Source organism: Neltuma alba, unplaced genomic scaffold (genome assembly GCF_004799145.2).
Source record: "Neltuma alba isolate B1F8T4 unplaced genomic scaffold, ASM479914v2 tig00000806_pilon, whole genome shotgun sequence".
Taxonomy (NCBI): domain Eukaryota; kingdom Viridiplantae; phylum Streptophyta; class Magnoliopsida; order Fabales; family Fabaceae; genus Neltuma; species Neltuma alba.
In genome coordinates this window covers 111,534-137,144 of record NW_021632200.1, presented here as the reverse complement: position 1 = coordinate 137,144, position 25,611 = coordinate 111,534, and the positions used below count along the sequence as shown (strand labels likewise).

Below are 25,611 nucleotides of genomic sequence, written 5' to 3'. Positions count from 1 at the left end.
GGTGTGTTCCAATTTTGAAATATAAAAAATACGAGGGGCTTGAGTGCAAAATAAGATATATATAAATCTACGTGTTTTCCGGACAAAGATTAACCCAAGAATCTAGCGTATAGCTCACTGTATACGGTAGAAGCGACACTGCTAATACACTTTATTTTCGGTCATCAAGGGAAAAAAATCTCGAAACTCTTGCAGGCAAACAAGCAATTAGAGTGGACCCCACTGCGTAAATTTTCTTTTCTTTTCTTTCCACTTGTATTTACTTCATTTCTTTTCTTTTCCGGTCGGCTTCAATCTTCCATTTCTTTGTGTTTCTTCTTCAACCCGCTTCCCTTTCCTCCTGAAATAATCCCAACTATTTTTTTCTTCCCTCCTTGCCTATGTGGTTGGTTTATCTGAATCTCACGCACAGTGGGCTAATACCAAATTCTTACTTATCAAAGCGAATCGTGTGTTCGAGAGGCTTCCCACAATGCTTGGGAACTAGGATTGATTTGGTGGTCATATCCATAATTTTCTTCCTTGGGATTACTTTGACGGTAAGCTCTGCATTTTTTCCCTATTTTTTCTTTTATTTTTGTTGTTTCAGTCATGGGTTCTTATCGTTGTCTTGGCTTGAGTTGTAAATGACAATTTCCTTCATGAAACTTGGTCTGTAGTGGGAAAGTATCGAAGGTTCTAATTGATTGCCGCGCAATTGAAGAGTGATTGACGATTTTATCTAATTTCTCTAGATCAGTTTTTGGGTGAGAAGAAGTTTGGTTTTTTGGGTTTTGTTATTTCTTATGAAGTTCTTGTTCAAGTATTTATGTTTTCGTTCACTTCTTCTAGTGTGTTGAGCACATCCGAGTACTCGCAATTTCAAAGATTGCAACTGGTTCTCATTTATATATTTCTTTATATATATGTATATGTATATGTCCTATCATTTATGTGGTTCAAACAGTAAGTTCCTTTCTTTTTGGTTTTTATCAGAGTTTCGTGTTCCTGGAAATAAAATGTGGATCAAGAATTAACTTCCTTACTTTGGTTTAGACATTCCGCGTAACAATATTTGAGACCGTGCGCAATCTACATCCTTTTTGGACTCCGTACTAAGTTCGATTGTAAATATCACCAGATAGTTTGATGCATGCCGGCCATAAAGATGGATGGATTTCTTTTGAGTGCTCTGTTTCTAATTGATGTATCGTTTTTGATCCGATGCTGCTCTATTGTTTGGACCGTAACTTTTGATCTTCTATCTCTCACCGGATTGAATTTCTGGAGTTTGTTGTGCCATGTTGGCATTTTAGTGGCTGACAATTCTTTTGATATTCTCTGCCCCCCCCCCCCACACACACACACAGGTGATAACTGATTTTTGTTTCCTCTGGACTTGTTTGATTTATGGAAAATTACGATTGCAGAATAATTCTACATGCTCTTGTGCCTGATGCATCAATCAAGGAAAAAAATGATTTCCTGCTTTTCTTGAACATATTTTCACCTGTGAGAAAAGCCCTTCTTATAGTTGGAATATGATCTCTTGCTGTGAAGTAATATTTATTTTGATTGATATAATCAAGCAGCAGAAGTTAATGTATAGATGTTCATTTTTTTCCTCTTAAAGTAAATGTCCTCCACAAGTAGTAGTGGTTATATTAGGGAATTTCTAAAGTGTTGTTATATTTCATGTAAGGAACAGATAAAGCCTCAAATGATTTTTCTCGGACATCTTATTGAATTCACGAATTTATGCAATTTTCATTTAGTCTTTAAGTGGATTTTAGCCTCAAGTTGTCATTATGACCAATTTCATCTCTGGATACAATATTTCTATACAAAGATACGACTGTTTAATTGGAATTTTATTGTTCACCAAGTATTTCTTTATCAGGGAAGGGAAGAAACCAAATTTGAACTATGTGCATCTACAAGTTTAATTAAAAGAAGTTATTTTTTTAGTTCGAAACCTATACTGTTCAGTTAGGAAATTTTGTTTTATTCAAGATGGTCTTGATTATGATTGGTTCAACATTTGTTTTATACTGATAATTTTTTCTTGGACTTGCATAGGGATAGGATCAGGCCTCTTTTTAATTGGCCATTTCTGCATCAGTTTTGGACCGGATGTGTAGTATGTGCCATTATTGTGGTGCAGGCTTGACGGACTCAAAACTTGATGACAAGAATCGAGGCAATCAGGGCAACTTAAAGTTGGATAGCAAAGTTCCCATCAGGCCTTGTAAATTTTGTGGGGAGAAACAAAAGAAAGAAAGCGTGAAACGGGACAGTACTAGTCCTTGTATGACACCACTGATTAGCCCCACCACTTCATTGTCTAGCACTGACAGCTGTGCTTCCGTCTGCAGTAAGTTACTGTTTTCTTTGTCAATTTTATTTTTGATTTATTATTTATCCAATATTGTAAAATTGTAAAATTATTAATTTGAATCTAAACCCCTCATTATCTGATCTTTCAGGTGATTTTTCAGTTGACATGAATTCCTCCGACAGGTACTTTTGTCAACAGAGAGCTGTGATTATAATTGTTACCTTGGGCTTGTTCAAGTTCTTATTTAATATGTTTTTGGTAGGGTAAGTCGAGAAGAAGCCATGGTTGATGTTAGTAGGGAAGATCATGACTATAAATTGAATGAAAAAGCGCAAAACTCAAGCTTAAAGTATTCAGAAGGAATGAGTGAAAAATCACTTAATATCATGGAAAACAATTCCGCAAAATGCAATGGCCACAATGGAGGGGATGTTGTGAGAGATGTGGAGATTTCTCAAGGACAGAGCAGTCAAGAAGCAAAAGCGGATAGCTCTGAGAAGCCTGCTTCATCTGTTGATGAAGAACCTGAATATTCTATTCCTGAAGACTTGGATATCCAAACATGGGAACCTCCTGATCCAGAAAACCACAAGATGATGTAGACCATAATGTTGGTTGTGATGATGATGATGATGAGTGCACCGATAGTGTGAACTGGGGTGACCAACCTCTTTGAATTGCTCTAAAGATGAATTGAGCGGGTCTTACAAGTTCAAGGAGGAAAAGCTAAGGGCAATGCAAGAAGTAATAAATGGGAGATTTAAGGCACTTGTAGGTCAGCTTCTCAAATCTGTTGGTGTCTCCTCTTCCAATGATGGTGGTAACAATTGGGTGGACATAGTCACTTCTTTATCTTGGGAAGCTGCTTCATTTTTGAAGCCTGACGCTATTGCAGTTAAATCAATGAATCCTGATGGGTATGTTAAAGTAAAATGTGTCGCAGCTGGTACATGCAGCCAAAGGTAAAAGTAGTTCGACTGTAAGAACTTATTTCAAGGTGCTTTGTTAATATTTCAACTGAAATTTTAGATAATTAGTTGTAACCAATCTTTAAACTATTAGTGGTTTTTTACTTTTTGAATACATGTTGCCTTTTATACAGCGATATATAAGTTTTCGTAATGCTGCATTCATATTTTATTATGTGATTTTCTTTGGCTATTTGTATTCCGTTCTATTATATTTGTATTACGTGGTTACTGATTATTCAAAAAGAATTTTTGTTTTGTTTTGTCCTTTCTGTTACGTTGTCAATGTGATTTTCTCCCCAAATGTTGCGTGGGAAGTAAGATATCCTTGAGTTCTGCTGATTTTTCTTTTCCTATCCTTCCAAGAAACTTCCTTTGTCCCTGAAATGCTTTATTTTGGTTTTCAACTGATAATTTTGTTTTGTACTGTAAACATTTCCATGGATACTCGCTCTGTTTCATGTATGAGATGTACAATATTGTTTTTTGACCTAGACATTAGTCCTGTATACTCATTATATTTGGTATTGCAGTCAAATTATTAAAGGTTTGGTCTTCAAAAAACATGCTGCACACAAGCACATGCCAACTAATTACAAAAATCCAAGGCTGTTGCTGATCAGTGGGATGCTTGGCCATTCTTGTAGTGGCCTGTCCTCATTTGACTCTATGGAACAGGTAGTTAAATTGATTTGGTTTCTGTCTGATAGGAGCCAAGATAAGGGATTCTATCACTGTCCTTAGTGTATTCTGTCTCTAATCATTTACTTGCTAACAGGAGAAGACTATCTAAAATCTATAACCGACCTTATAGAAAAGTGCCACGCAAATGTTATTTTAGTGGAGAAAACTGTTTCTCGTGACATACAAGAGTCAATTCTGAAGAAAGGAATGACACTAGTACTTGATATGAAGCTCATCGCCTTGAAAGAGTTGCACGTTGTACTGGTTCACCAATTCTATCATGTGATAATTTGAATGGTCAAAAGCTAAAGCACTGTGACTCCTTTTATTTTGAGAAGTTTGCGGAGGAGCATGCTGGTCTTGTTGAAGGAGGAAAAGGCCCATCAAGACTCTAATGTTCATTGAGGGCTGTCCTACGCGATTGGGTTGTACGGTATGCCTTTACTTGTACTTATAATGCCCTCTGTCCTTTTTTTTAAATTCTAAATCTAAAATAATGAGGTATATAAACTAACATCATTTAGTTCTTAGTTATGAACAAATGTGTATCCTTGAATGTTGAATTTAATGTTATGTTTTTGCGTACTAAAATGTTAATTTTGGCCAGGGTGTTCAGAGCCCCCCCCCCCACCCGGCGGGTATCTTGGTTGAAGTCATTATGCTATGAAAAATCAATCTAAAGATGTGCTTGGGTAATTTACAGCATAAATACACTTTGTTTGGATAAAAATATATGGTAAATAAATTTAACTACAAGCAGGAACATGCACATGATATAATAATTCACCACTGTCTACTTATATCCTGAAGGCTGTAGTTGAAGATTTTTTTCTTCCTGCTGATGAGTCTTGCATCTAAAGGGTTCTATTAAGTACTTCCATACCTTTGCAGATTTTGCTGAAGGGAGCAAAATGGTGATGAGCTGAAGAGGGTGAAATGTGTCTGCGGTGTGCAGTTGTCATGGCATATCACTTAATCCTTGAGACTTCTTTTCTTGTTGACCAGAGAGCAATGTTCTCTACCATTTCTGCTGCTAATGTCGCAACACATACCCAGGCAACTGATGAAAAATCCCATAATATAGAGTCCAGTGATTCAAGCATCCCATCTGTAGAGTGTTCGTCTGCTGAAAACAGACCAGTTAGCATTGAAATTCCCATATGCAATGGATCCCATGAAGGAAACAATGACAGTTCAAATTTAGGGCCGGAAGAGTTTTCCCCTGTTTCCCATGAACCATTATTCTCTGGATTCTCAGCCATTTCATCTTCTTTAAAGAAAGTTCTGGGTGACAGTTTTCCCTTTTCATCTTCTGCTCCTTATCAAACTCTGTCGGCATATTTTGGTCTGAATGAAAGGGAACTAGATGCGCAAGTCAACAAATCAGTTTCTCTTCTAGAAAATCAAGAGACAGATGACAACAGCAGAATTGAACCCAGGAGTTTGTCTGATGGAGAGACAGCACCAAATGGTAGACAATCCCAGTTTATTGGCCTGAGTGAAGGGGAACCAGATGGTCAAGTCAACAAGCCAGTTTCTGTTATAGAAAATCAAGAAACAGACGGCAATCGACAAAATGAAGCCAGAATTTTTTCTGATGAAGAGAAATCATTTCATTTTAGAAAATCGCAGAGTTTCCCTGGGTGCTTCGAATTTAATGGAGACAAAAGTAAAGTGGGTGATGATAATAACAATCAATTGCAAAATAAAGATGATATCAATGCTGTGTTGGATTCTCAGAGTATTTTGGTCTTGATGTCTAGCCGGAACGCCTTAAGAGGGACTATATGTCAGCAAAGTCATTTCTCGCATATTATGTTTTACAAAAATTTTGATGTCCCTCTCGGAAAGTTTCTGCAGGATAATCTACTCAATCAGGTTTTCATTTATTTCGTTTTTTTTTTTCCCGTTTATTATTTCAGTTTTAGTAGATGACTGAAGGGGTAATGGGAATACGGTGCCTGCATCTATTTAAGATAGGTTTGCATGTTGTGAAGAGTAGGGTTTCACTATTTCAGAAATAAATTTTGCTAATTTGATCTAATCCAATACATATTTTATGCTTTCCCAGTTCTTTGAATTGTTTATCTCTTGTTCTGTGACATAACATCACGTAGGATTGAGTTTTGGTGGTCACCAGAAAATGATGAGCACCAGATTAAAATGGATGGTCTAGTTTTGATGTTACTTTATTTTTTTATATTTTTATAGTTTTTTATTTGAATAAATGTAGAATCTACAATAAAAATCTTCTAATTGTCACTCTATAAAGAATGATTTTTTCTTTTTAAAATTATAAATTAAAACCCTTTGAACAAGGACCGACCAAATCTAATTTATTTGGATGGTACAGATCTCAATGTAGCAAGAAGCACTGAAACTAAAACCCAATATATAACTGATGCCTGGTTTTTTTTTTTTTTTAATTATTTTTTACTATGATCTAACTAATTATTGTATTGAATGTGCAGACAAGACTTTGTGACACCTGTCACGAGTTACCAGAAGCTCACTTTTATTATTATGCTCATCACAATAAGCAGCTTACTATGCAAGTTAAACAACTTCCCCAGGAGAAGTGTTTACCTGGAGCAGCGGAGGGGAAACTTTGGATGTGGAGCCGTTGCGGAAAATGCAAAATTGGATCAACTAAGAGAGTGTTGTTATCCACCACTGCCCGTAGTCTATCATTTGGAAAATTTTTGGAGCTTAGCCTTTCTCATTATTCTTCCAATCGAAAGTCAAGCTGTGGCCATTTTCTTGATAGGGATTTTCTGTACTTCTTTGGGTATGATGATTTCTCTTTACTAAACCATTTTCTGTGAGCTTACATGTTTCTCAACCTTGCTGTTGGTGAAAAGGAAATGAAATACAATAAACAAAGTACTGGAGTCTGTCATAGGAAATTTGGACATTTGGTTGTGCCATGTGTTGCTTAGAATAGCCTGTACTTTTGAAAAGTACAGGTTTAAGAAGACACATATACATGCTCAGATCATGGGATCAGATGGAGGATAATTAGATTGTAAAGATAAGCAATTTTGGTGCTATTCTAATTTTATATTCCTTGGTAAATTTTCCTTTTAATTTGTAGCATTTTGAAAAAGAATTTTAATATGTGTGATCAATACGTCAATTTTTAGAATCTTATTCCTTTTATATGCTTTCAATGATTTTGAATGAGGGTATTCCATAATCTTTAGTTAATTCCATCTCATAATATTATCTCTGAACTTTAGTGCGCCCAAATTTCTTCCTTTATGATTTTGGAGCAACTCAGGTAGAGGGCTAGGTGTTAACTCTGCATGTTATGCATCTTTTTATGTGTCTTATAGTTATTTTACCTTTCATGCAGATTAGGTCACATGGTTGCCATGTTCAGATATTCTTCTGTCGCTACTTATACCGTGTGGATGCCCCCTAAAAAGCTAGAGTTCACTGGTGCCATTCGCAAAGATTGGCTTCTTAAAGAGGTTGAGAATGTAAGCTTCCCTATTTTGCTATTTATACATTCCTGATGCTGTCTTGATTGTTGGTGTCCAAAATTAATATGTTTAGTTGATACTAATTTGTCTAATAAAGTTCCTGCACTAATTAATCTTCTTCTACGTGTTAAGGTGTTTATGAAAGGCATATTACTGTTCACAGAACTTGCAAACTGTTTGAAGACATTAAAAGTTAAATTTGACGGTTCTGCTTTGAACCTTGGAGGATCAATGAGAGAGTTCTCTGAGGTTGAGGAGATGTTAAAGCAAGAAAGAGATGAGTTTGAGGTTAGCTTTCTGTTGCTAAATGATTTTGATATTTTTACTCGATTCCCCTCAACTAGAGTAGTTGTTGCATTTCAATGTAGTAATCCCTAAATACTTTTTCCCCTTAGCTTACACTTACAGTTCATTCACATTTTGATTTGTCAACTATGAGATTTACCAACTCTCTTAATAGTTTTGGTGCTGTACATACACATAAACAATATTTTGAAACACATTCTGATTCCTAGAATAAAGGTGAACTGCAATGTTTGATAGAGGAACTGATATATTTCTCCCTCCAAGCTTAGTATATCTATTGCCTACATTACTGTGCACATGTAGAAGTTATACTTTCAGCATCGAATTTTCATGCTCTAGTGATTTTGATTATTTTTCTGAATTGAAACTTTCATTTGCTGCTTTGGCTTAATATTTATGTACTATTCCTGTGTCTGGCTTTGTCACTGTAACAGGTTAACATTAAGAATGCTGTTGCTAAGAATAGTAATCCCGGCCAGGCTGCCTACATACTTCTGAGTCTAAATCGTTTGATGTGGGATCTACTGATTGAATCTTGTGTGTGGGTTCGACGCATGCACTCATTATTCTCACCAGATGTATTAAGAGTTGATTCTGGTAAAGCTGAGAAAGTTAAGCAAGAACTTAGTCATAATTCGAAATTGGAGAGCGCCATTAACGAAGAAAATGGGTCTATAAATAGGAATGTAGACGTGGAAGTTTTGTCAGACTCACCAATTGAAGTAAACGAACTACCAGCAAAGGAAATTCCAATAACAGGTCCTCTTGCAGAGGGTAATGAACAGGATGTTCCTTCTGACACTCCTAACGTTCCAAGCAATTTGGAAAAGCCTATTATGGGTCATGTGAGCTTGAAAAGATCTTCTGACCAGGAGTTGAATTTGAGATTGGAAGATTTTACAAATTATCCTTCTGCAGATGGGAATCTCCAAGCAAAGGATTTTGTGTCCAATCATCAGGCATGTGAAAACCTTTCAGTTTCCAAAGATATTAATCTCTCGATTTCTGATTTAAAGGTATTAAACAAAAGTGCGTCCTTGCGTTCGCCTGGTTCCAACTTGCTGAATTCAAATGAATGGTTCTGGGAGCCTTTTGTTGATATTCGACAGGTGAGCATAAGGGAGCTCCATAAAAAATGCTTGCTTAAATCCGAATCTGTTAACAGCTCTATTACTGTACATCTACCTACAGCCAATCAGCTGATTGCTGAGGAAGGTATAAGGCTGCACGTCCCTCTGAGGACAGATGACCATGTTGTATCTGACTATGAGGGTGAACTCTCAAGCATAATTGCTTGTGCACTGGCCTTGCTGAAAGATTCATCTGTGGTGACAGAAGTTGACAATGAGGATTATAGGAGAGAGAGTGGAACTTCGTCAAAATGACTGAGATTTGGACAGCCTGACTGATATATCATCTCCCCATACAAGTATAGGTAGTGCAGCAGACACTGATTCTGTCTATTCAACAGGAAGTGCTTCTTCTGAAGAGTCACGAGCCTCCCGAGCATCAGAAAACAATGCTACAGAGATACCTATGGGATATGTGAAATCTCTTGGAAGGGAAAAATATTCTGTGATTTGTCCATATGTTAATCAATTCCGTGAACTTCGAAATTGGTGTTGCCCATCTGAGCTAGACTATATTGCTTCTTTAAGCCGTTGTAGGAATTGGGACGCTAAGGGTGGAAAAAGCAAGTCTTTTTTTGCCAAGACACTTGATGATAGGTTCATAATAAAGGAAATCAAGAGGACGGAGCTTGATTCTTTTATGGGGTTTGCTCCTTTGTATTTCAAATACATGAAGGAGTCATTTGAGTCTGGTAGTCAGACATGTCTTGCAAAAGTTTTGGGGATATATCAGGTTGGTTTACTGTCTCTGTTTTGTACATCTGTTGTACTCGACTGAAGTTTTGCCCTGTTTTTTGTTTTTCCATTGATCTCAGCAGTTCATGCTCTCTGTAGGTAACTAAAAGAAATGTAAAGAGTGGGAAAGAGTCTAGGCATGATCTCATGGTGATGGAAAATCTTAGCTACAATCGCAATATTGCTCGCCAATACGATCTTAAAGGTGCACTTTATGCTCGGTACAATACTGCTGGTGATAGTGCTGGGGATGTTCTTCTGGATCAGAACTTCGTGAATGACATGAACTCTTCTCCCTTATATGTTGCCAACAAAGAAAAACGTCTTCTTCAACGTGCTGTTTGGAACGACACAACTTTTCTTAATGTAAGTCTGCATTTAAATCATTATAGTATCCTGGACCCCACCGTTTTTCAGTGTATCTAATGATTTTCACGATGAACTTGTCCCTCTTTGAACTAAATTCATCAATGTTACCTGTGCTTAGAGAAAATTGGATTTTTAATTTTCTCCCATTTCTCCCATTTTCTCTCATATTTTGCTGATTGTCCTTGACTGGTGTGATCCTTCTATTTTTCTGCGGTAGATTTTTTTATCGCACATTTTTTCTGTGGTAGATTTTGTGCGTATTGTTGATAACTCCAACATGTGTGCCCCGTGGTTAGTTTGTGTCTAATAGTTCATGGTTTCCTTGTTGTGCAGTCGGTTAATGTAATGGATTACTCCTTACTTGTTGGAGTAGATTCACAGAGGCGCGAGCTTGTTTGCGGGATTATCGATTATCTCAGGCAGTATACCTGGGACAAGCATTTCGAGACTTGGATGAAGACATCACTTGTTGTGCCCAAGAATCAGTTGCCAACTGTAATCTCTCCCAAAGAATACAAGAAGAGATTTAGAAAGTTTATGTCTACACATTTCTTGAGCGTTCCAGATCACTGGTGCAATAAGAAGTTCACTGATCCTTGCAGACTTTGTGGCTCTGGGGAAGATGATTCTGCCCAACAAAACAAAGAGGGATGACGAATGGTTTCCGAAGAGTCAATACCTGGTTTCTCAATATTTTTTAATCAGTTGAAATTAGGTGTAATAGTGTACAGAGGCAGTCATTATTGTTTACATCATATGCCCTAGTCCTGTCATTCTGCCATTTTCAGCAGTATTCTAGGGATGGTGTCATTTCAATGGTCCCTTCTGTCCACAGCATGGGATGCGTATGCCTTTGTACAGCGTTGGGAAAGTGTAAAGATTTACTTCAAATCAATGAAAGGTCCAATTCCTAGCATCTTTTTCCCCTTGAATTTTTGTTTGGGAGACGAGCTAAGAGGAATAGACGATCCTTCGTATTAGTTGACTGGAGTAGAAAATGAGGAGGGGGGAAGAGAGATTGTTGATGAAATTCACTAATTACCTTTTCTCTCCACATTCTCTAATAATCATGGGAAGGAGTCATGTCATATTTATAATGTAATATAGCTTAAAAGATACTTGTTTGATCCTATTTATAATTGATTTTCATTATGTTCCAACGAAATCATGAGAAGCCTTAATTTTATTATGTCTTAAAATTTAATTTTTTTAACTTTACTTTCATTTAATATGCATTACTTCTTATGAGAAACTAAGTTTTTACAATAATAAATAAAAGGTAAAATTTCAAATTTGTATAAAAAATTAAGTGATGACATCTATAAATAAGATAAAAAATCTTCTCTCTGTTCTCTGCCCGGGGGAGTAATTTTGTAAGATTTTCTCATTTAGAGAGAGATAATATTTAAAAAGAAGTTTTCAAATAAAAAAGAAGCACAATACGTTATGGTGCTTGCGACATTTAAAATTTTAATATGCGCCATTGCCTCTGCAGGATGACTTAAATTTTTACTTTCTCGCCGCTCAAATTCATTTGCAGAATGACTTATCTGCCTAAATTCCCAGTAATGGTGAAGGTTCCCTTAAGAATTGTTAAATGGTGGGTTTCTTCTGGAAACATGGGAAAGCAATGACATCTCCTAATTAACAAGCAGACAAAATATGCCTTATTGCTGAGAAAGAAATACTCCATGGAATTTTCATTTCAAAGGAAGGAACATATCCCTATTCCAAACGATCTTAAAATTAAAATCGTCACAAGCTTCCTCTTGTAAACATTCTCCAACCTCATTTCATTGTGGATATGAACAACTCAACAACAACCCAAGACTTAATTCTCCACGCTGAACAAAGTGAAGATGAATTCTATAACATTGATGACTATGAGGTTGATGAATCTTACTACTTCTACATCATCAGTGCAATTCTCAGTGGCACAGCCAGGCTAAATGTTCTGTTACCCACAGCCACCATTCTTGCTTTCAGCATCTTCACACCAATTCTGACTGATGACGGCGAATGCAGCGTGCTGAGCCGGTGGCTCATGGGCGTGTTTCTGGCCATATTAGCAGCGTCTTGTGTGTTCTTCACCTTCACAGATAGCTTCAGAACAGCCAGTGGAAGGCTGTGTTATGGGGTGGCAACATTCAGAGGGATATGGACTTTCAATGGAGGAAGGAAGAAGCCATGTGAGCCGTCAGATTATAGACTGAGATGGAGTGATCTCTTCTATGCTTCACTTTCTTTGGTTTCTTTTCTTGCTTTTGCAGGTTTGAATCATGATGTGGTCAAGTGCTATTACCCAGGAATTCCCAGAAAGGTGACCAATACTGTTCCTCTTGTGGTTGGTTTTGTTGTGAGTGTTTTGTTTGTGGTGTTCCCTTCTAAGAGGAGAGGGATTGGTTATCCTTTCTTGTTGCAGAGAGATCCTTTGTACTCCAGAAAATAAATCTCTCTGTTTCTACATTGGTTGATCCTCTTCCGCAAAAAAAATTTATCATCAAGTTACCTGGGGTGCTAATATTGTATGCTTTTCTTTCCTACGGAGAAAACTCCAATGGAAGATACTCCAATTTTTAGTTGCACAAAAATGTTTTGAGCAAGATATATTGGAAACATGCACAAATAGGCAAATATTAGACAATGAGAAAAATTTGAAATTTAGAGCATTAACGCTCTTTTTCTTTGAAATGGCTTCTTTACAATTTGCACTATACTATAATAAAATTACAGAGGTTCTAAATAACACAACTTATTAATTTAAGATCTCTTAAAATCCCAAAATGAATGGGAGGTCTCATGAGACCTGAGAATAATATGTTCTGAATTAAAAATTATTTTATTATCCTTGTCTCCAGTTGACTAGCTCAAAGGCGTGGAGTAACAAGTTAATGGGAAACTATTAACAAGTCAGAGGTGTCAATTGACAACTAAATTTATTAGATAATATAACCTTCATGTAAGATCAAATTATAACAAAAGAGCATTATATAATAATATTTAAGCTGAAATGACGTGTGACCAAAGCATGCACAATAATATTAGATGAAATGATGGTTTGTATCATAATTTCATTGCAAAAAGCCATTAACAAACTCAGGGATATGGATTAACAAGTCAATGAGAACTTATTGACAAGTTAGGGGGTGTTAGTTGACAATTAAATTTATGGGATAATATAACTTCCACATAAGATCAAATTAGAAAAAATTCTCATATAATAGTGAAAAGTGCAAGGGCTTGTTCTATAATTTTTCCTAATTTGATTTTACATGAAGGTTATACTATCCAATAAATTTAGTTATCAACCGATACTCCCGATTTGTCAATAGATGACCGTAACAAAATTATAATATAAATCCATCATTTCATCTAATATCAGTTTGCACGCTTTTTCACACATGATTTCAGTTTAAAGATTGTTATACAAAGTTCTTTTGTTATAATTTGATCATATGTGGAGATTATATTATTCTATAAATTTAATTGCCAACTGATACCTTGACTTATTAATAGCTTTCCATTGACTTGTTAATTCACGCTTACAAGCTTGTCAATTGGGAATAAGGAAAATGACTTAATTTTTTATTGAGAATATATTACTCTTAGGTCCTATGGGACCTCCAATTCTTTTTGAGATTTCAAGAGACTTTAGATTAATAAATTGTGTTGTTTGGGGCTTGTGTATAATTGTTTCTTCTATAACACCATTTGATTTTATTTTTATGCATAACAATAACTTTTGCAGATATACCTATAAGTTTTTGAAAGCCACATCAGTCTTAGACTAATTTGAATTAAGTTGGATCAAATCACATAGATGCAAAACTTTTTCAATGTAATTTTTTCTATACACAAGACTTGAACATGAGACCTTGTTTGAGAAAGACCAGGGTCGAGTCGCTTAAATCAATTATTGTTGGTTAACTATGGCTTGTTAAATCATAGGCAAATTTTGATGACCCCACCAGAAAGGTATTGGTCCCACATTACACCACTTTCAAGATCATTATCATCAAACTCATCAAATGGTCCGTAGCAGAGACATACTTTAGAGGAACCCGTCTGTCTGTTGTTTTGAAGAGATTTTTCATTTTTAAGATAACCAACTTAGTCTTAGGGGCATCAAAGTACGCTGTGAACAATCCACCATGCCTTCAAATGAGCACCTTATTATGGTACGGAACAAAAGAATAATACATCATATTTAACATATTTAAGAGATTTCATTGAGTTTGTTCCATTTAATGTTTATGTTTTTTATGTTATAGAACGAAATGAGAGGCAAGGATGAAAATTGTGGGAGTTCTGAAATTTTAGAGAGGACTGTGAATGTCCTGAACAAAATAATGTTGCGACAATTTTTTGGCCAAAAATCTGTTGTAATTTGTGAAATTTTTATTAGGGGTTTAGTTTAAAAGATAAATGATTAGTGGAGCTGCTAAGCTCAAAAAAAAAAAAAACTCTTTCGGTCATAAATATAAAACCTATTTCGTAGTATAATTTTATAAAATTACACCACAAAATGAGTCTTATATTTAGGGCCAGATAGAGTAACTTTCCGTGTTGTTTGATCATCAAATCATGACAAAAAAATTATACTAAATGGTCTTTAAAACTTAATTTTGTTAAAGTAATTAAAATAAATATTGTATTTCTTTTTTATGAAAACATAATACCAAAAGGGGCCCTTTAATTTGTTTGATATTAACAGGAGTCTAATCTAATTAGATAATTTTATTTATGTTAATCATATCTGACATTTTCCCAACAGTCGTGTCTTGTTCCATCATCCCATTCTGATTGAGGCCGCGAATTAAATATCAGAGAGAAAAAGGAAGTTCCATTTCTTAAAATTAAAAAAGTTGACTTTTCTTTTGTTTTTTATGATAAAAAGACAATTTTATTCAACCAGCCAGTCACATTTAGTTAATTTGAGCGAAGCCCAAATGAATCAAAGAGAAGGCTAGCTCAAAACTTCTGAAACATGAAAAAAGCACATAAAAAGAGACCTCGGGAAGAATGGTGATGGTAATTGACCTTATATGTGGGGTGTCTCAATATGAAAATTATGGTTGTGGAGAAATAGGGATGTATTTGATGAAGATTTCACCAAACGTGCGGATCCAACGCTCATAATACAGAATAGTTGGATGTACTATGTGAACATGCAGGTTGCTGAAACTGATAGCGAGCTCCCCCAGGGAACTGATTTCCGTTGGCAACCCCCGCCATATGGATGGATCAAAATCAACGTAGACGGTGTAGACGGTGCAGTTACAAAGTCCTAAAGCAGAGCTGGATGTGGTGGAGTTATCAGAAACCATGCTGGGATTTGGGTGGCTGGCTTTAAGTATTCTCTAGGATCCTGTAGTGTTTCAGAAGCTGAAGAATGGGCCATCTTTAAAAGTCTCAACCTTGCTTGGGAGATGGGATTCAAGAAAGTTAATTCTGAAATCAGACGCAAAGAATATAGTGGACATGATGGTAAAAGGTATTAGTGATGATAGTTGCAGCCTGTTGATGATTTAGATTAAAAGGCTGATGCAGTACGCTTGGGAGCGGGAGGTGCAGCATATTTCAAGAGAAATGAACAAAGTGGCTGATCATCTAGTAAAGAAAGGGATCACAGAATCGTCTATTTTAAGGAGGTGTCCTATTAATTTAAGGAACCTAGTGGATCATGAGTATATGGGGGATTTAGTTCCCTGCTTATTTTCTTAGTCTTTATGCGTTAAGCCTTCTTTTGTGTGTATATATATAAAAAAAAAAAAGCACATAAAGCAATAACCAACAAAACAAAACAACAGAAAAACATTAAAAGACACAAGTAGCAACACATCCTGCAACATGGACTCCATGATGCAATGTCAGTAAGAAAGACTCGAACTAAAGTAAAGTGCCATCTGTGACACTTCAGAGAGTTCCAATGATCATAAGCATCATTTGCACTTATTATTGTGTGGAGCAAAAGCCACTGAATTACGCCACTAAGAGCTGAAGCTCAGATGTGGGTACCCCATGGAGTATAGAAAAAGTTCTTGGTACACTAGAGAGCAAGTTCTTGGCACACTAGAGAGCAAGTTCTTGGCATGAAAGCCAACGCAAAGATGTGCCAATGAACATGCAGCAAAGCTTGAGTAAGGGTATGTTTGGGATCACAATAGTGAGTCTCGAACCAATTTTTGCATAGCAAAAAACAGGTTTTTGTTTGAATTGGCATAAAGGTTATGTTTGGATTGGCATTGTTATTGAATGAGCTTAGGCTGTAAATGAACTTCTTTCCCAATGCTACCAAATGTTACTTCCAGCTTTTTCACTACTCATCCCAACATAATGGTGTCCAGGCAGGTTTTGCTTTTATCTTATTCTCTTTGGTTTCATTCCTAAATTCATAAAGTCATATTTTAGAAAATAAATGCATTATTATTTATTGCTCGAATCATATTTATAAAATTTAGAAAAAAAATTGGGAAAATCTTGAATTCATTAAAAATAAAAAAATAAAATCTGTTTCAAATAATTATTTTTTCAACTTTATTTATATTAACTACTTTTCTTAATTTTTAATTTTAATATTTCTCAAATCAAAAGTATTATTTAATTTAATAACATTCATGGTTGGCAAAAAAATTTAATAAATTTCATAACCTTTCAATCATTTTATTTCTAAACTTATTTTTTTAATTATCATCCAAACAAGTCTTAGTTTGTCAAACTCACTTTTTCACAAAGGTTAATCCAAACATAAATAACATTATACTAACTATCCAAACATAAATAACATTATACTAACTCATTTTTATTTTAATTTAAGTTTGTAAAAGTTAGATGAAACAAAAATAATTTTTGTCATCGTTAATCCAAACACCGCTTAAGTAGTGCACAAGAAACGATGAAGGAGCAATATCCACAGAAATTTAGAGAAACAAAGACTAAAAAGTTAAAAGAACACCAAGAGACAAAAGGTTGTAGCACTGGTTGAGCGGCCGCTGAAGAACTTAGGTCTTGTTTGATACGAAATATAAAAAATAAGAGATTGTGATTGTGATTGCAATTGAAAAAAATAATTAAAATAGTATTTAGTATAAGTAATTACTTTTATATAGGGATAGGCAAACTATAGAGGTTGAATTGGGGAATACCACTTCCTCCCATAGTATTTTCTAATCCTGCATATATGGTTTTAGCTAATGTCATATAACAAGTAATCTTTTATATTAAATATTCTTATAATAAACTTTTTCAATTGTAATCCTAATCTCAATATCTTATTTTTAATGTTTCCTATCAAACACAACTTTAGAGGTCTCCAACAGTACTATCCACATGTGCGGAGTTTTTTGACATAAGCTCCGCTAGAACCCCGAACATTAACTTGATGCTTATCTTGTGTATGCTTCCTTGAAAAGCAACAGTGCTCTTTCTTGAAGATAGAAAGCTGACCTTGGCAAGTATAGTGTCACTCTGCAGACCCCAATCGACAAGTCAAAGAAAACGTCTAAGGGCTTTTGCATTTATACTTGAAAAATTGTTATTTAACAAATGGAAACAAATGCTTCTTCTCCCTCTGAAAAATTAGCCCTTCAAAGCTTGTGTGTTGTTGCATGATAAGAGAACTTGTCAATTCTTGAAAAAACCCAAGTTTCTTCGAGGTTGAAAAAGTTTTACCATGTAAGATAAGATCAGCGGGAGCTTCTGAAGACTTGTAAATAGTCTTTGATGAGCTATCATTATAGCCAAGCTTAGGACGCTTAGCTATAGCGTCCATCCCGCCATTCGTTTTAGCTACAATTTCTGATTCACCGTTGGATCTCTGTCCTTTACACGTGGACTGATATGACGTATGTTGAGAAGAAACATTTGCTCACACATCTGGATCATTGAAATAGCATCCTGACTTAACACAATCTGAAGGATCAAAATGGGCTCCCATACCCATATTATATGGGCTGCTATTTGGGCCGAGAGGAGAAGCAGAAAAGCCCGCAAATAAACCCATGCCAGAAAGGAAAATGTAGTCAGTAAGGGCCTTTTTGGTGTATGTGAGAAGATTTGAGCCTTTCTTTTCTTTTTTTTTTTTTATAACTAAAGCATAGGTATATTCTTATTAGAAACAATTTATTCAGAATATTATCAGGCACTAAATATAGATTTTTTTTCTAACTAGAATTTGACTTTTAGTTCGTCGTATCACGAGGGAGTAACCCGTAACCTCTCTTGATGACTTGAGCCCTTGAACATGACATTTACGGCTCTCTTTCAAGTTCATCGCCTCAGGACAACTAATAGCGACATTGGCCCATTTTGAAGCATTTAAGTCAAACCTCATTAATGTGCTCCAGCAATAACAATAGCCTGACTTTTTCCCCAAATTGGAGACAAACATGATTAAGTGCGTTAAAATTAATTGAAGAACCCAGATACACTTTCACACGTAATCCACTATCAAAAATGTAAACGGGAATAATCGAATTCAACAAAGGAGCCTAGAAGATTGCCAAGTCTTTCTTTGTTTTTTTTTTCTTTTTGGGATTAAGGGTCAAAAATACCTATAAAATTATACTAAACGTTCACCCAACACCATAAACTTTCTATGGGTTCAAATATACTAATCCAAGTTTAAAAATGACTCAAAAATGCTAGCACTGTTTAAAAGAGATTACGTCCATTATTTTTGTAGTGGGACCCACAATATTCTTAATGAAAGTGTCAAATACCCTCAATTAAAACAAAAAAGTTAAGAGTCAAAAATACTCATGAACTTGTACCAAAAGTTCACCAAACACTATATAATTTTTAACAAAAGCACTAAAATACCTCCAATCTTGAAGGTCTATTTGTGTTAGAAATTATTAATTATAATAAATTTTTATATCCCTAGTCATAAAAATTATTAATGTTTTTAATTAATGTTTTTCTTGATCAACCAATTTTTTTTATTTATAAAAACTAGCCAATTGTTATAATTATTATATTAATTATTATGGCTGAAAATATTTTAATAGCATAAATATTACACATAATAATTAAATATTGTTGTAACTTATCGTGTTTTATATTTTAACACTTACTTATCGTGTAAGTGTTTTAATTTCAAAGAATTGTTAAATAAAGTCAACAAAATAAATATTTACATTTTAATTCATTGATTAGTATTCATTTGATATTTTCATATTTTTAATTCAATTTTCAAAAATATAATGAAATCTAGAAAAAAAATTATATGAGGATGCTTTAAAGTTTGATTGAAATAAAGAATTGAAATCCATCTTACAAGATGGTGGGCTTTTTTCTTAGAAAAGAGATGAACTAAGAAGACTATCGAAAAATTGGAGGAAGATGGTCCTTTGTGTTTTTTTAACTTAGGTATTTTGTTATTTTCATTAAAAAATATTATGGATCCCACTATCAAAAGTGGTTTTAAATTCTCTTAAAGAATTAAACATAAATGCCAAAGAAATTTCAAGCTGATTGTTAAATTTGATAACATAGACTAAAATAAACACATAACTCCATATGTTGTTGATACAAAAAAACTTATTTTCAAAAGATACCCATAATATCTACTAAAAAAGATTGAAAATATAAATAACTTATTGTTGAAGAGTAATCTAATTCAAGTTTAAACTTTTTTTATGCGAGTTATTTTAATTATAAAAATTTATTATAGTTAATAATCTCTAACATACTTTGATGCAATAGCCCTTTGAGATTGGGGTGTTTTGGTACTTTTATTAAAAATTATATGGTATTTAGTGAACTTTTAGTATAAGTTCATAAGTATTTTTGACTCTTAACTTTTTTTTTATTTTAATTAGGTTTATTTTGCTACTTTCATTAAAAATATAGCGGTGGGTCCCACTACAAAAATAACGGATGTTATCTTTTTTAAACGGTGCTGGCATTTTTGAGCCATTTTCAAACTCGAATTGGTTGATTTGAGCCTATAGAAAATTCATGGTGCTAGATAAACTTTTGGTATAACTTTATGAGTATTTTTACTCTTAATTTTTTGTTTTGGGGGTTACACATTACCAAGTCTTTCTGCAACCTCCAGAGTGTAGAATTCAATAGTGTTGGATCATGGCCCATAACCTCACAAAGAGGAATTCAGAAAAACCATATCCAAACTGGAATGATTGGAAAAGAAGCATCCTGTAAAATAATACTCCCTCCTATGTTTTTTTTATAAAGTCTTATTAATTAAATTACAAAATTTAAGAAAATAATTAAAATTAGTTAAAAGTAATAAATATATTAAAATTAATTAAAAGTAATAAATATATAAAAATTAATTTTTTTTCAAGCATGTCCTCATTTAATCAGAGAACAATAAAAGAGAAAAATACAACTTATGAGATAAAGAATGAAAGAAAATAAAAATTAATTAGAGATAAAATTGATAAAAACACATTTAATAAAAAAAAAGACCAAATCAATTCAAATTTTGGGCATCATATAAACAGAACGGGAGGGAGTATCTATTCGCCATTCAAAGAACGCAAGAGAATACCCCTGCAGCATCCGTGTTCCTTGGTAAAGTACTGCACGTCGATCTTGTGGGTTGCTGAAGAAGACAATGAACAAGTTCTGGCAACATTGAACTGTATGGACATAGCCTTTAAGGTGCCAGTATAACCTAAAAAGCGATCTTAGCTTTACTTTGTCAACTTTTTGTCTCCAATTACCTTAGCAAGAAGGAAACATGGCTTTCACTACCAGCGGGCAGCCCCATCTCGATAGAAAAAGTAAACAAACTTGCCTATCAAAGAAAACCATCAACCAAACCAAGAAGGGGCCGCATGGTTTCAATCACTTGTGCATTTAGTGTACGCAATGCCAAGGAGGGACCACATGACTTTGCGTTACCAAGTGGGGGCAAAAAATCATTAAAAAAAATCTATAAAATTTCTATTATTTTTTTAAAAAGAATTAAAGATATAAATTAATTTTTTAAAAGTATTATTAGAAAAGTCCCAAAAAAAAAACCTATTGAGTTTCAAAATATAAAATTAAGAATTACTACGAAAATGAGTTGTCATTTACTTTTCAAGTATAATTAATTATTATTAAAATATTTGAGACAATTACAATCCCAAGGAAGCTATTGATAATTGAAAAGTATAGAATGACAAGTTTTAGGATAAAAAAATGATAATATATTCATACTGATCAAAGTTCATAGGATTTCTTAGTAATTGAATTCTTTTTTAGGATCTTATGGTAATTATCTTAAAATATTTACTTGTATTACCACAATAAAAAAGAAATCAATACACCGCTACTTATTCAGCATCAAAGCCAAAAAAACAAGACAAAGAAAACAGGAAAAAAAGAGAGAGAATTGTCTCAAGAAAAGTCTCAGTAACAAATGAACAGTTGTTATCCATCATTCTGTCATTGCATTATAATGGAAACGTTAACATGAAAACTATTTTAGAAAAAAAATAAATATGAGAGTTAAAATAGATTGAAATTTTATACTTAGAACTAAATTAAATTTTAACTAATTTTTATATTTAGAACCGGAAATTATATTACTAAGTATACAATTAAAAAACCTCCTTACTATCCACCTCCACAATAACCCGACGGACTTGAAGCTCATCTAAAATCATCAACTTGCGCTAAGTTGCGGCTACCTTACCCACGTCTTTCAAGTGTTATCTCCGTGCAGCACCAAACTCGAAAACGCATTTATGGCATTTCTGTGTGTCATCGGCTACTAGGTTTCAATCACTTATGAATTTAGTGCACGCAATCCCAAGGAGGGGCCACATGACTTCGCGTTACCAAGTGGGGGCAAAAATCATGAAAAAAAATCTATTAAATTTCTAATAATTTCAAAATGCATTAAAGATATAAATTTCTATCATTTTTTTAAATAATTAAAGATATAAATTAATTTTTGAAAATTATTATTAGGAAAAGTCTCCAAAAAATACCTATTGAATTTCAAAATCCAAAATCAAGAATTACAACAAAAATGTGTTTTTATTTGCTTTTTAAGTATAGTTAATTGCTATTAAAATATAGTAAAAGAAGACTGATCTGAAATTTTAAAATTTAAAATGTATCTTTTGATATTTTTTCTTATTATTAACGCTTTTCAAATTTTTTATTGAATAAACTAATTTCCCTAGCCTTTGTAGTTTTGTAGTGTTTTGAATTAGCCCTTTATATTTCTTTTCATTTTTTATTAATTCCTTTAAATTTTATTCCGTCCTCTCAATTAGTCGTTCATGTTTAACATCGTTAAATAAAGGCTACTGGTGTTAAGAAAATCGGGTAGCACTGATGAGTTGGCAGACAGTTAGGCATATTTTTATAAATAACTCTGACCAAGGAAAAAATAAAGCCACATCAGATATGGAAAGAAATTGGGCGTAGGAACCGGAGACGAAGAGGCTCATCCCCTTTGCTGAGTTGACGAGTCTGCATTAACGCAGTTTTGTCCCAGATCAGTTCATATCAGCCGAAAAAACCAGAAATATAAACTACGTGATCACATTTTTATGCCAAAATATGAGCTCATGCATAGTCTAAAAAACCCAAACAAAACTTGTTTCTAAATTACATGCTTTTGATATGAGACTCATCTGGTATGATCAATATAAAATTTTGCAGCTAGTAGGTTGATAAAGAATTGAAATTAGGCCAATGGAAAAGATCATAATGGTTTTAGAATCAAAATGGAACCTCATCCTTCGAAAATTTGCCAAGAAGTTTGAGATGTTTCAATCTTAGAAGCCAGAACAAGAGTTGAAGAAGGTATCAAAAGAAAAAAAGGAATAGTAATAATAATGAAGCTGACTCGAAAATCTTTGGAAATAATAACATCATGGAAAGCAATATGGTTTTGGCACTTAAGCGGCAATATGATCCCTTCAAAGATGCCATTGGGTGTCGGACCCACAGAATAAGAAGGTCCCATCCCTTGATCTCTGATGGCGATCTTCCCTTCTTCTTCTTTCACTGCGTACACGAACCCTAAGCCTCCAACATCTGTTCGGTTTTGGGCTCTTTCCTTATGTGGAGAAAGGCCTAATATTTGAAACCCATTTAAGTCTCACTTATTAAAGCGGAGAGGGGGCAGATTAGGGTTATGAGTAAGGTCTCATTTGACAGAAAAGAACAGCCATTTGGGGAGAGAAGAAGAGAAAATACCATTTTCGCATCTTCATAAGGTAGTCTCGATAAATAGGTGTTTACGGATTTGTTAGTAGTTGGATCGGGCTGAAACTTAGTCAGTAGGTTCGCAACATCCAGTGCATCATTTTCAATGTGAGATTCTTGATTCATTACCTAGTGTGAGAGTTATTGAGTTCATTCTACAGCCTCTAGTTTAGATATTCTTCAACTCCGTTTTCATTCTCTTTTGTAAGCTTATAACTAAGGGTGGTAATACGGGTCAACCCGCAAGTTGAATCTATATGGATTGGGTTAAAATAGGTTGTTTGAAGATAGGTTGGCTGAACCCACCAACCCGCTAATAATTATTTACTTTCTTTTTTAAAAAAATTTTCGTCTTTTAAATTTTTTTCTTATTTAGTATCTCAAAAAAATAATGAGATTTTTTTCTTGAAATATTTGATTGAAAGCATAAAAAAATTATATAGGTATCTTTTAATTTTTAGATAGAATGTAATATATAATAACATAATTATAAGAATTTTAAAAAATGTTAAAAATTAAAAAAATAAATACAAGTTAGCCAGCAGGTTGGCGGGCTAGCCCACATGTGGCAGGTTGTGGACCTAGGGGTGCGGGCTAAAAGGATTTATTTACTAGCGGGTTGGCTAAACCCTAAATCCTAAATCCTAACTCTCTATTTTTTGCAGATTGGCGGGTTGAATCGGCGGTTCCAACCCGTATTACTAGCTCTACTTGTAACTTTAGTTGTTTGCATTTGTTTGTACATTAAATTGAGACTTTTTTGTGCCTTGTTTGTGACTTTTTTTTGGGGTTTGAACGACCAGTGATTTTTACCTTTGTATTAAGGGGTTTTCTATTTTAATAATTTTGGTGTCTCTTGTGCTACTTGATTTCTGTCATACACGTGTTTTATTTTCTTTAAGATCTTTGTAAGTGGTGAGAAAATATTTCCGCTGCGTGTAATTCATAAGTTTGAGTTATTTTTCTCATCAATATCCAAATGACCCGATGAGACAAACCCGACACCCACTTTCATTTAACATTAAAAATGATTTTTAGACGTGGCTTTATTTGTCATCCACTTGTAAATTATGCTTAGCTATCAGACCAATTTTTTAACATTGTCAAGCCCTTTTTAGCAGAAGGAGTAACGGAGCTAAAGAAACAAACTTTAAAGGGTCTAATTCGAAACTCTAGAAAATTGTACAGACCGGAACATTAGTTTTAACTTCTTTATATACTACCTCCAATCCTTAATATAAAAGCTAGTTAATTGATTTGAATAGATTAAGAATTAACTAAATTAGTTATTTGTAATAAATAGGTTTTATCTTCTCTAAAATACCATTGCTAATTAAATGTATTAGTTATAACTACCATTTGATAAATTTTTTTTACATGTGCAACTATTACAAAAACTACCTTAGAAAAAATGGATAAATATAAAAAACAAAACGGATTAGGGTCTTATATTTAGAACTAAAATAAAAGTCAAATTAGCTCTTATATTAAAGACTGGAGGTAGTATATTATAAAAAAATTAACAATAAGTTGAAGCAAAATGATTATTTTGAAGAAATAGAGGAAATTTGCATAATAAAATTCATAAGAGATTCGTATACTTGATTTTTATTTTATAAAGTTATAACTTAATTTATTTAACATTTATAGTTTATAAATTTATAAATGAGTTCCAATGATTTAATTCATGGAAAAAAAATTAATCTTACTGTTTTATGCTAGTATTGTGTACTTAGCGTTGTGACCAAGTAAATAATATGTTGATATTTGAATTATATCTATAAATTTATTTTTATTATCTAAGTTATATATATATATTTTTATTTTATTTTATTTTTGCAAAAGGGATCCGAAGACTTGCTGTTTGAAATTACGTTTGCGTAATTATTAAAAAAATGAGGAAAAAGGGAAAGAATTGGAGTCAATTTTATTATTCAAAATTTGGATACTAGAATATTTTCGATGGTCATTATCTGAAATGTGAGAGGGCTAATAAACAAAGCTGAAATTTTACTTCTGACTATGATGTGTTAGCCAAAACCTAAAGTATACATTTAATCCTTTAAATTTATATTAAATTTTAGTTTATTCCTTTAAGTTTATAAAATATATTTTCAGTCCCATGACGTTAACACTACTAACTTTTACTAGCAGAAAATGTTGACATGGCGAATGTAATGCTGACTCGATAATAAATGCTTATAAGGTATAATTAATTTTTTCCATACTTCAATTTTAATTATTTCATATAAGGTGCCACACAAGAAGAGAATAATGAAACCCTAAATTAACAAAAGGACCTAATTCTAGGTTAAGAAAAGTATGCAACATCAATAAGAGGAAGTGTTATTGGCTAAAGAAAAAGCGAGGAACGGTCATGGTGAAGGAGGTAGGTGATTCGGCTCTCTCTGTTCCCACCAATTCGAGTATGGTGTTGT

General features: G+C 33.8%; 1 pseudogene; it reads left to right on the top strand.

Annotated features, from left to right (window-relative positions):
* Positions 1-303: 303 nt before the first annotated feature.
* Positions 304-10,914, top strand: LOC114746277 (putative 1-phosphatidylinositol-3-phosphate 5-kinase FAB1D; annotated as a pseudogene).
* Positions 10,915-25,611: the final 14,697 nt, after the last annotated feature.